The sequence below is a fragment of the Oxyura jamaicensis genome, chromosome 2 (assembly GCF_011077185.1).
Source record: "Oxyura jamaicensis isolate SHBP4307 breed ruddy duck chromosome 2, BPBGC_Ojam_1.0, whole genome shotgun sequence".
Classification (NCBI taxonomy): Eukaryota; Metazoa; Chordata; class Aves; order Anseriformes; family Anatidae; genus Oxyura; species Oxyura jamaicensis.
Window position 1 is genome coordinate 83,704,005 of NC_048894.1, and position 8,741 is coordinate 83,712,745.

The 8,741-nt window shown below is 43.5% G+C and overlaps 1 protein-coding gene and 1 long non-coding RNA gene across 2 annotated transcripts in view; both read left to right on the top strand.

Annotated features, from left to right (window-relative positions):
* DAP (death associated protein) overlaps window positions 1-8,741 on the top strand; it is a 51,729-nt gene that overhangs the window by 17,634 nt on the left and 25,354 nt on the right. The window lies entirely within an intron of this gene.
* LOC118161798 lies at window positions 1,457-5,804 on the top strand. The gene is made up of 3 exons (XR_004748173.1): window positions 1,457-1,873; window positions 2,177-4,188; window positions 4,919-5,804. It is a non-coding gene; the product is annotated as an uncharacterized LOC118161798 (long non-coding RNA).

An 8,741-nucleotide genomic window follows, 5' to 3' on the forward strand; every position in this document is an offset into this window, starting at 1 on the left:
AGGAAGAATTTGTTGCCTGAGGTTATGGATGTAGATTTTGAACCCTATGTTTGCTCACCAGGCCAACGAGGGAAGCAGCTTCTAAGGCTTTTGGAGTTGAAGATGATACTGCTAGCATTCCTACTTTATCTTGTGATACCTTCTGGAGGAGAAAAGCATTGAGTCTTGAGAGGGGACAAAGCTGACTTCCCAATCTGTCTTCAACTAGGCCCAGGTGAAATGAGAGATTGCTGAGGAGCCCTGCAAAGGGATCGATCCGGTGGCTGCTACACTCTTAGGATAAGGTGTAGAGGTGCTAGTTTCAAACTGTTCTCTTCCCCTCTGTATCTGGCCTTAAGCCTAGGATCTTTCCTGGGTTATCACCGCTGAGGTACAAACGTCCCTCCTTTGCTGCTGTGTGCTCCATAACAGATCACTGAGAAGTTGAATCCAGAGCAGTTTCATATGCAGAAAGGTACAGAGGTTGACTTCGTCAATAAGTTTAACAGTGGTCTGTGCAGATCTGTTGGTTATTACTTAAGTTAATGAATCAAATGTGGAGTTCTGATTTCATCTGTAAGTCCTAAATGGTTTTATCCTTCATTACCTGGCATGCAGTAAACGTTGCTGCTGAACTTGAGATTTCTCAATACATTGTGCTGTAAGAGTGCTTTGAGGAGGTTGTGAAAATCTCTGATGTACTCCAAATCTGTTAAAAAGAGACAGATCACTGAGATACTCTGGAACTTCCTAAGAGAGTGTAAGGACTGAGTTGAGATTTATTATATCTACAGTAAGTACTTTAATTATGTTGTTTTCTAATTTGGTGAAATTTCAGATGACTGAATAGCTTATAACTGTATTTTTAAATGTCCAAGCAAAAAAATGACAGAAGCACATTTGAGAAATGGGATGTCATTGCAAGCAAGAAATTTGCAGGGTTTAAAAAGACTTAAAATAGCAATATTTATTCTATCATTTATATATCAAGTGTCCTAAAAAAAATCTTCCATGTGATATAGAAGGAATAAATTTCCTTATCAGATTCTTACATAATTTGCTAACTGTTGTGAGTCTGACACTTTTCCTAAGGCAAGATGAGCCTGTGAATGAGAGGGAACACTGGCTGATGCTAAATGAAAAAGGGGAAATCTTCAAGGCTAATTTTGCTAGTATTTCTTTGAGTGTTTCTTTTCATTTAGGTATAGGAAGACAGCTGTCCTTCAGTGTCCTTAATTTCTAGTACCTAAATGGCCACTGTCCTCATTGTGTTACTTTGGTCATTGTTGCGCGCTCTCCTGGAGTAGCCTTGTAGATCTCAGTTGCAAAAGAGTTGAGGGCATAGATAATTGCCCTCGATGAATCTGTCTGAGGATAAACAATGAAGTATAGAGGACACTGTTTCTTAAGCATCAGTACCTCAGAGTATAGTGTCATCCTCCCTTAGTAGACTAATGTAGAAATTCTCTCTGATCTGATGTCCCTTTCTTGAGGGAGAGAGGAAAGTCTTCATTTTTTATACCACCTGAGGGTAAGTTAGAGGTTTGCTGTGTTAACAGAATTTGTGGGATGACAGGAAGAACAAATTCACCAAGTAGGCAGAGGCTATTGCAAAAGCTGTGTGCTTGATGAAGGAGGTATTTCGAAAAAGAAGAGATGTTTTAGTTAATTTAACACATGTTCTTTCATCAAGGAACTGCCTGTCAAGTTTAATTTGAAATGAAACTAATTGTTAGTCTGACAGCTTGATGTGCTGGGAAACTCAATACATGGGTACCAAAATTGTTTTCGGCTGTATTATCTAACTGTTGTTTGACTTAATGAGAAAGGAAGAGCTGAAACATGCATGTTTTCAGGAATTAGGGCCTATAAATTGCACTTCTGTAAAAACAATGTAAGTTTTTGTGCTCTTTTCATCAAAAGCTTTAAAAACTGTTCTACTCTTGTTTTGTAATCTTTGCTAACTAGTGCAAGCATACAACTACTGCTAGTTCTGGTGAGATGTTAGTATGTTTATCCCTATGGTTTTGGTCTTGTTAGTATTTTCCTTCCTTTGGTGTTCTCTGTCCCAGATACAATCTGAATTCCCTAAACTATAAAGATGTAGAACTGAAGCATTAATTTGCATTTTTGGTCATAAGAGATTTCATTAGAATCACTTGAACTTTAAAGAACTAATTGCAAGCTTATTTTACAGTTGGAATTAACAGGACAACAAAGTCATTTTCTCTGATCAAATCAAAGACTGAAAAGAACCGTTTGGCAATTGGCATTGGTAAGCTTGGAACCAGTTGTATGAGTAATCAGTTTTATTGTGATCGCTTCATACTAGTTAGTGCAATTAGGCGTTACCTTTTAGGCAGTCATGGAATGCACTTGGTTCTCTCCAAAATGAAAAGAAGCTTGCGAAACAGTTCTGCAAGACCAACACTGAAGTTAGAAATACAATATTTTCTCAGGAAAGTAAAACTTCAGGCACCAACCCGGATTAAGTGCTGTCTTTGAAGACAGCTGTCTTTACCTTTACCACCAGCTTCTTATCTTTGCTTTGTTCCACAAGTTACTTGTTTTTTCTGAAGAAGTAATGTACCTTGATCAGTTCTTGCCTTGTGATAGTGGCCAGAACTGCATAATAGTACCAGAAAGATTTTAGCACAACTTGTCAAGTTAAATTGACATTTAAATAAATATATGTAGGCATTTGTTTCTTCCTGAAGAATTATTTTTTCTTCTTCTTTGCAATCTGCTAAGTTTTAAGTTTAGGAGTGATACTGGTTATTGGCAGCAGAGAAATTTGCTGCTTCCTGAATTTCCACTTTGATTCTGCAACAAGATGTAAATCAGCAGAGGATCCTAGCTGTAGAACTACGCAGGGCCTAATGTCTCCAAGCAGCAGTTTATCAGAGCTAGTTAATAAGGAGAAGAATTAAAGGTCCTGAGGGGATGAGTGTCTTTATAGGACGAAAGCAAGATCCAGGGCACTTGGAAGAAGAGATTGTAATTGTCTGAAAATATAATGGAAAGGTGAAGCTGTGCAAGTATGAGACCTGAACTGTACTCGATAGTGCAGAGGGCCCACTAGTGAGTGAGAAGCCTGCTGAAATTTATATGGAGCCAGGTGGGAAAGGGGAAGGGAAGAAGGATACCGAAGTCAATATTCGAAGTGGAATGGCAGAAGAGATTAAACTTGAGGAACAAAAAGGAGCGCAGAAAAGCGTATTTGCTTCTAATTTTGCTTGTACTTTGTGGCCATGAATTAGATGCAAAGTACTAGCAGTGTGCTTACTTCATGCAGTGCTGGCCAGTGCAGAGTATGACAGCTCATTGCTGCTATCATTTACCCTTCTGGCTGAAGTGAGAAATACTTACAGTGAACATAAGAATCTACAGATGTTCATTGTTGTGACGGTCAGTGTGGTGATGTGTGTTAAAATCTGTTCTCAGATTTCTCCAGTTTGCTTTTTAAAAGCAAACTTGGAGAAAACTTCGCCTAATGCAGACTTAACATCTCATGACCTGTATGCAACCCTCCAACCTTGTAAAAGTGATCTTCAGAGGATCAAAAGCTATCCTCCTTTTACTCACCCTGCTGCTGCAAGAGGGATTTCAGGTAGCCTGAATAATATAAATCTGTTTAACCTTCAGTGAGCTCTGGTTTACCAATTCTTATATAAAACAGCAGGAGCTGTGGAAGACCTGTCTATTTTTGCAGTCCATTGTTAAATGGAAGTGTAAGTTGTGTTTTGGAGCTGATTACAGGTGTATGCTGACAGCAAAGGCAATGGCGAGACTTCAAAAAATCTCTCAACTGCGGATTGCCAAGCTGGAGGGGAACAGATGAAGGCAAATAGCTGTTGATGAGATAAATAGCAGGGAACTGATTACAGTATGCTTTCATTAGCTATTAGCAGCTTTCTTAAAGGTTTGTTGTTGATCACTGGAACCAAATTGCCTGGTGTAGATTGTTTTAGGGTACTATGCTTCTAAGTTTCTTGTAAACTACAGTGGATTACTAACACAGTTCAGGCTCTGGATTATAGGTTAATTCAGATTCAAGAGGACCTTGAGTCTGGCCTCAAATCAGGGTCAGCTATGAAATCAAACCAGGATACTCAGGGTTTTATCCAGCATGGTCCTGAAAAAATCTCCAAAGATGGAGCCCACAGAATCTCCCTGAGCAACCTGTTCCACTGCTCGACTGTCCTCAGAGTAAGTTCTTCCTTACAGCCCATGCGGACCTCTCATTTCAACTTAAGTCCATTGCCTGTTATCCTGCTAACATGCACTGCTGTTAAGAGCATAGCTCTGTTTTCCTGATAGCCTCCTTGTGGGTATTGGCAGGCTATTGTTAGGTGTCCCCCATAGCAGCTGAACAAACCCAGTTCGTTGTGCCTTTCCTCACAGGCTGAGTGGTCCAACACCCTGATAATCTAGGTGGCTCTACTGAGCTCACTCTACTATACTGATGTCCTATATTAGAGGCCCAAAGCTGGATGCAGTATTCCATATGTGGTCCAGTGAGTGCTCAGCAAAGGGAGATAATCTCAAACTTAATCTCCCCATGTTCCTCTGTGCTGCCAAGGAACACTGCTGGCATGTTCAGTTTGCTGTTCACCAGGACAAGAAAAGCATGGTATTAGATGTAAAACTTTCTGATCTCTTCTTTGGCCTCGTTACCTACAGCCTGTATTTTATCACTTAGCACTCCGTGTTAGGTTTCTCTCTCCTTTAGCTTCAGGTGCCTTTTCCTCTCTTCTGCAAATCCCAATGTCTTTTTTTTAAAAAAAAAAAAATTCATCTGTTCCTGCTTTTCCTGTCAAGCTCATATTTTCTGCACTTAGACCTCTTGGGATTTGTCTGTGTAAGGGTATATAATAGGGATAACACAGAAGCAATGATAATAAAGCATAGATGGTGTTTTATGTGTTGTTCTTGGTAGATATTGCAGTCTGCTAAAATTGCAGGAAGTCCCATTTGACCTATGAAGCTTTGAGGAATCTTGTACAGGGTGAACTGTATTAACTCAACCTGAGTACATGCCTGGTAGACACTTGCAAGCACAAATATTTTCAAAGCATAATTTACAAGCACAGATGGAATATCTCATTAGACCATTGGAAATTTAGTTAAGATTTTGGGCTCATGGGCTTTTTTTATATTTCAAATATGAAGACTTCTGTTTCACACCTGAAATTGGCTACGCATCTTTCCTTGTCCATGTTCTTATGCCATTGTGAGATGAATGCTATCTGCTGTCACCTCAAGGACCCCTTGTATTTTTTTGCCACCTCTTTCACAAATGCTGGAGGGAACATTCCTGACAAGGAAGCATCAGTTGAGCCTCTCCTCTAAGCTGTAGTAATGCTACTGCTTCTTAAAGTTCCAGTTTTATTGTGGCAGAACAACTTACCTTCCCATTGAAGCTAGTTATTCAAACAGCTGGGCTATATCCCCACCTTTTTTTTTTCTACTGTGAGAAGAATTCTACCTGCAGAGGGTAAGCAGCCTCTTTGCTCTGTGGGAAGTCAAGTCCCAGTGGGAACTGTCTGAGTTCTGCTGTCAGTCATACATGAATATTTCAAGAAGCATCAGGTTGAATTTTTTTAAAAGTTGAGTAGTAATATGCTCTGACTTCTGTATAGCTAGAGGTGTTCCAGTGAATCACATTATGTGAATCCAACTCTTCTGAAGTCACCTCATGTGACTTCTACTGACCACCTTTTTTTAACCTTCCCTTACTTGATAAATACAAATTATTATCTATTTCTGGAAAACAATCCTTATCTGATCTATATGGTGTTCTTAAACTACCTCTTTTTTTTTTCTCCCAGATACCTTGTCTTGTGTGTCTTTTTTCAATTTGTAGAATACATCATGCAGAGCATGTGGGATTATCATCCCTCTGTTGTGACTACTTTAGTGTCTTCAGAACACTTCCTGCAATGGACAAGGGCTTCATTTTTACTGAGACAGATGTCATCTTGGATGAAGTTCACAGCATCTTCTAGATCGGAAGAGACCTCCAAGATCACCGAGTCCAACCTCTGACCTAATGCTAACAAATCCTCCACTAAACCATATCCCTAAGCTCTGCATCTAAATAGCAATGCAAATCATCCTCTGCTTGGTTTGTTCAAGGCACTGACACACACACAGCACAGTCAATTCTCATAGAAAATTTCATTTTGTGAGGGTAGGCATACATAGCTACTCAGAAGCAGGTATACTTTTTATTGTGAAATAATCTCTTTAGTAAAGCAAGCAAATGTGATTGGATGTTATCTATTTTTTTATACATATAATGGTATTATCTTTGCATGAAATGTTCTTTGGGGATCCTGGTATTGTAAGAGTGAAATCTCAGTGTTTTATAGTTCTAGTGTTCTAAACCAGATAAAGCAATAAAACATTATGTATAAATGTATCTATCTATACGTATATAAACAGATATATGCACATACAAAACATGTTAATTCATGGATTTTCATAGATTATATGAATTCAAGGAGCTCTGGCATTTAATTTTTTTCTATTATGGAGTTGCAGGTAGTAGTTCCATGCAGATAAACTTATACACTTATATTAGTTATATTAGTTAGATCTAGAGTTATGGTTCACATATTCCTCTGTGTCAGTGCCTATTAGGTATTGGAATGGGCTGCCCAGGGAAGTGATTGAGTCACCATCCCTGGAGGTCTTTAAAAGACATTTAGATACAGAGCGTAGGGATATGATTTAGTGGAAGACTTGTTAGTGTTAGGTCATAGGTTGGACTCGGTGATCTTGGAGGTCTCTTCCAACCTAGATGATTCTGTAAATGTCTTTTAAAGACCTCCAGGAATGGTGACTCCACCACTTCCCTGGGCAGCCTATTCCAGTGGCTAACAACCCTTTCAGTAAAGAAGTTCTTCCTAATATCCAACCTAAACCTCCCCTGGCGCAACTTTAGCCCATTCCCCCTTATCCTGTCACCAGGCACGTGGGAGAATAGACCAACCCCCACCTCGCTACAGCCTCCCTTCAGGTACCTGTGGAGTGCAATAAGGTTGCCCCTGAGCCTTCTCTTCTCCAGGCTGAACAATCCCAACTTCCTCAGCTGCTCCTCATAAGACTTGTTCTCCAGGCCCCTCACCAGCTTTGTTGCCCTTCTCTGGACTTGCTCAAGTACCTCCATGTCCTTCTTGTAGCGAGGGGCCCAAAGCTGAACACAGCACTCAAGGTGCGGCCTCACCAGAGACGAGTACAGGGGAACAATCACTTCCCTGGCCCTGCTGGCCACACTGTTTTCTTATACAGGCCAGGATGCTGTTGGCCTTCTTGGCCACTTGAACACACTGCTGGCTCACATTCAGCCGACTATCAACCAATACTCCCAGGTCCTTCTCTGCCAGGCAGCTTTCTAACCAGTCATCTCCCAGCCTGTAGCGCTGCTTGGGGTTGTTGCGCCCCAGGTGCAGGACCCGGCACTTGGCCTTGTTGAACTTCATACCATTGGCCTCGGCCCATCGGTCCAGCCTATCCAGATCCTCCTGCAGAGCCTTCCTACCCTCGAGGGTAGGAAGTCGACTCGACCCGGGAGTGGCCCCAAGAAATCAAGACCAAAGTGTCACTTCAAAGACGTGAGGCTCCCATCACAGAGGCCGGAGTCAGCCACACACCCCCAGCAAAGGTTCAATGGGTTTCGGATGTTGTGTAGGCAAGAACAATTTGTGCAGCACAGGAAGCTCTGAGGGTGAGAGGCGCTCCATTCTGGGTTGAAAAGGAGTCCTATTTCTAGCAAGAGAGACAGAAAAGGGCAGAGGATACCGCCTCCTTAGAGCAGCCAAACGCCGCTGCTAATTTCTGTGTTTCACCTGAGACACCCGATAGACACCGATGCTTCCTAGGCTCTGAGAACGGCACCTTTCCCAGAGCCGTTCCTCCTTCTCAGGCAGTCCGTTACTCTTGCAGTTCCTGGCCTTTGCCCTTGGTGGTGGTATCTTCAGGAAGTCTCTGGTTCCTAGGTACCCTTAGGCTGCACTTGCAGGAGGCCAGCAGCACCTTCCAGGGATGCTCCAGGTTGCCAGGCCCGGTTCCCCAGCAGGCAGGCATTCTCTTCTGGCAGGCTTTTAGACTTTTGCTGTCAGCCTTTTTCCCAGTCAGGCCAGGACACCTTTGTGGCTGCTCCCACTCCCACCACTTTCCCATTCCCATGACGACTTCTCATCCCCCAAATGACTTCTCACCCCCAAGTCTCACTCGGGGACCCGCCACCCGCAGCCGCTCCCCATCAGCAGCAGACATCCCCAAACCAATTGGTGGTGTGGGCAGCAGCAGAGGGGTGCGTTCAGCTCCCCCCCCCCCCCCCCCCCCCCCCCCCAGCTGACCGATGCAGGAATAAGCGCAGACAGAGGCTTTGCAGGGTGGAAAAGTGGTAATTTATTCTTTCTGGGGTAACTGGGGCTGCCACCCCCAGCCCGTCCCCACGTGAGGCCCGGCCGCCTGCTCAGGCGAGGGGCCCAGCCTGGCGGCCCGTGTGGTCCCCGGTCCCCGGCTGCTCCTGCTGGATCCTGTGCAGCCAGGCTGCGTCCCCGCTGTTGGTGTCCTGCGGGGACGGTGGCAGCCTGCGCCCGGTCTGCCCCGCGTGCCAGGAGTAGCTCCTGTGAAGTTCTCGTTCCGTGGAGCGGCTGCGCTCCCTGCGCCTGGGCGAGACGCTGCGGGAGCGCAAGTTGGAGGGGCTCCTCTGCCGCTGCTGCAGTTGCTGCCGCCGCCCCAGCCGCGCG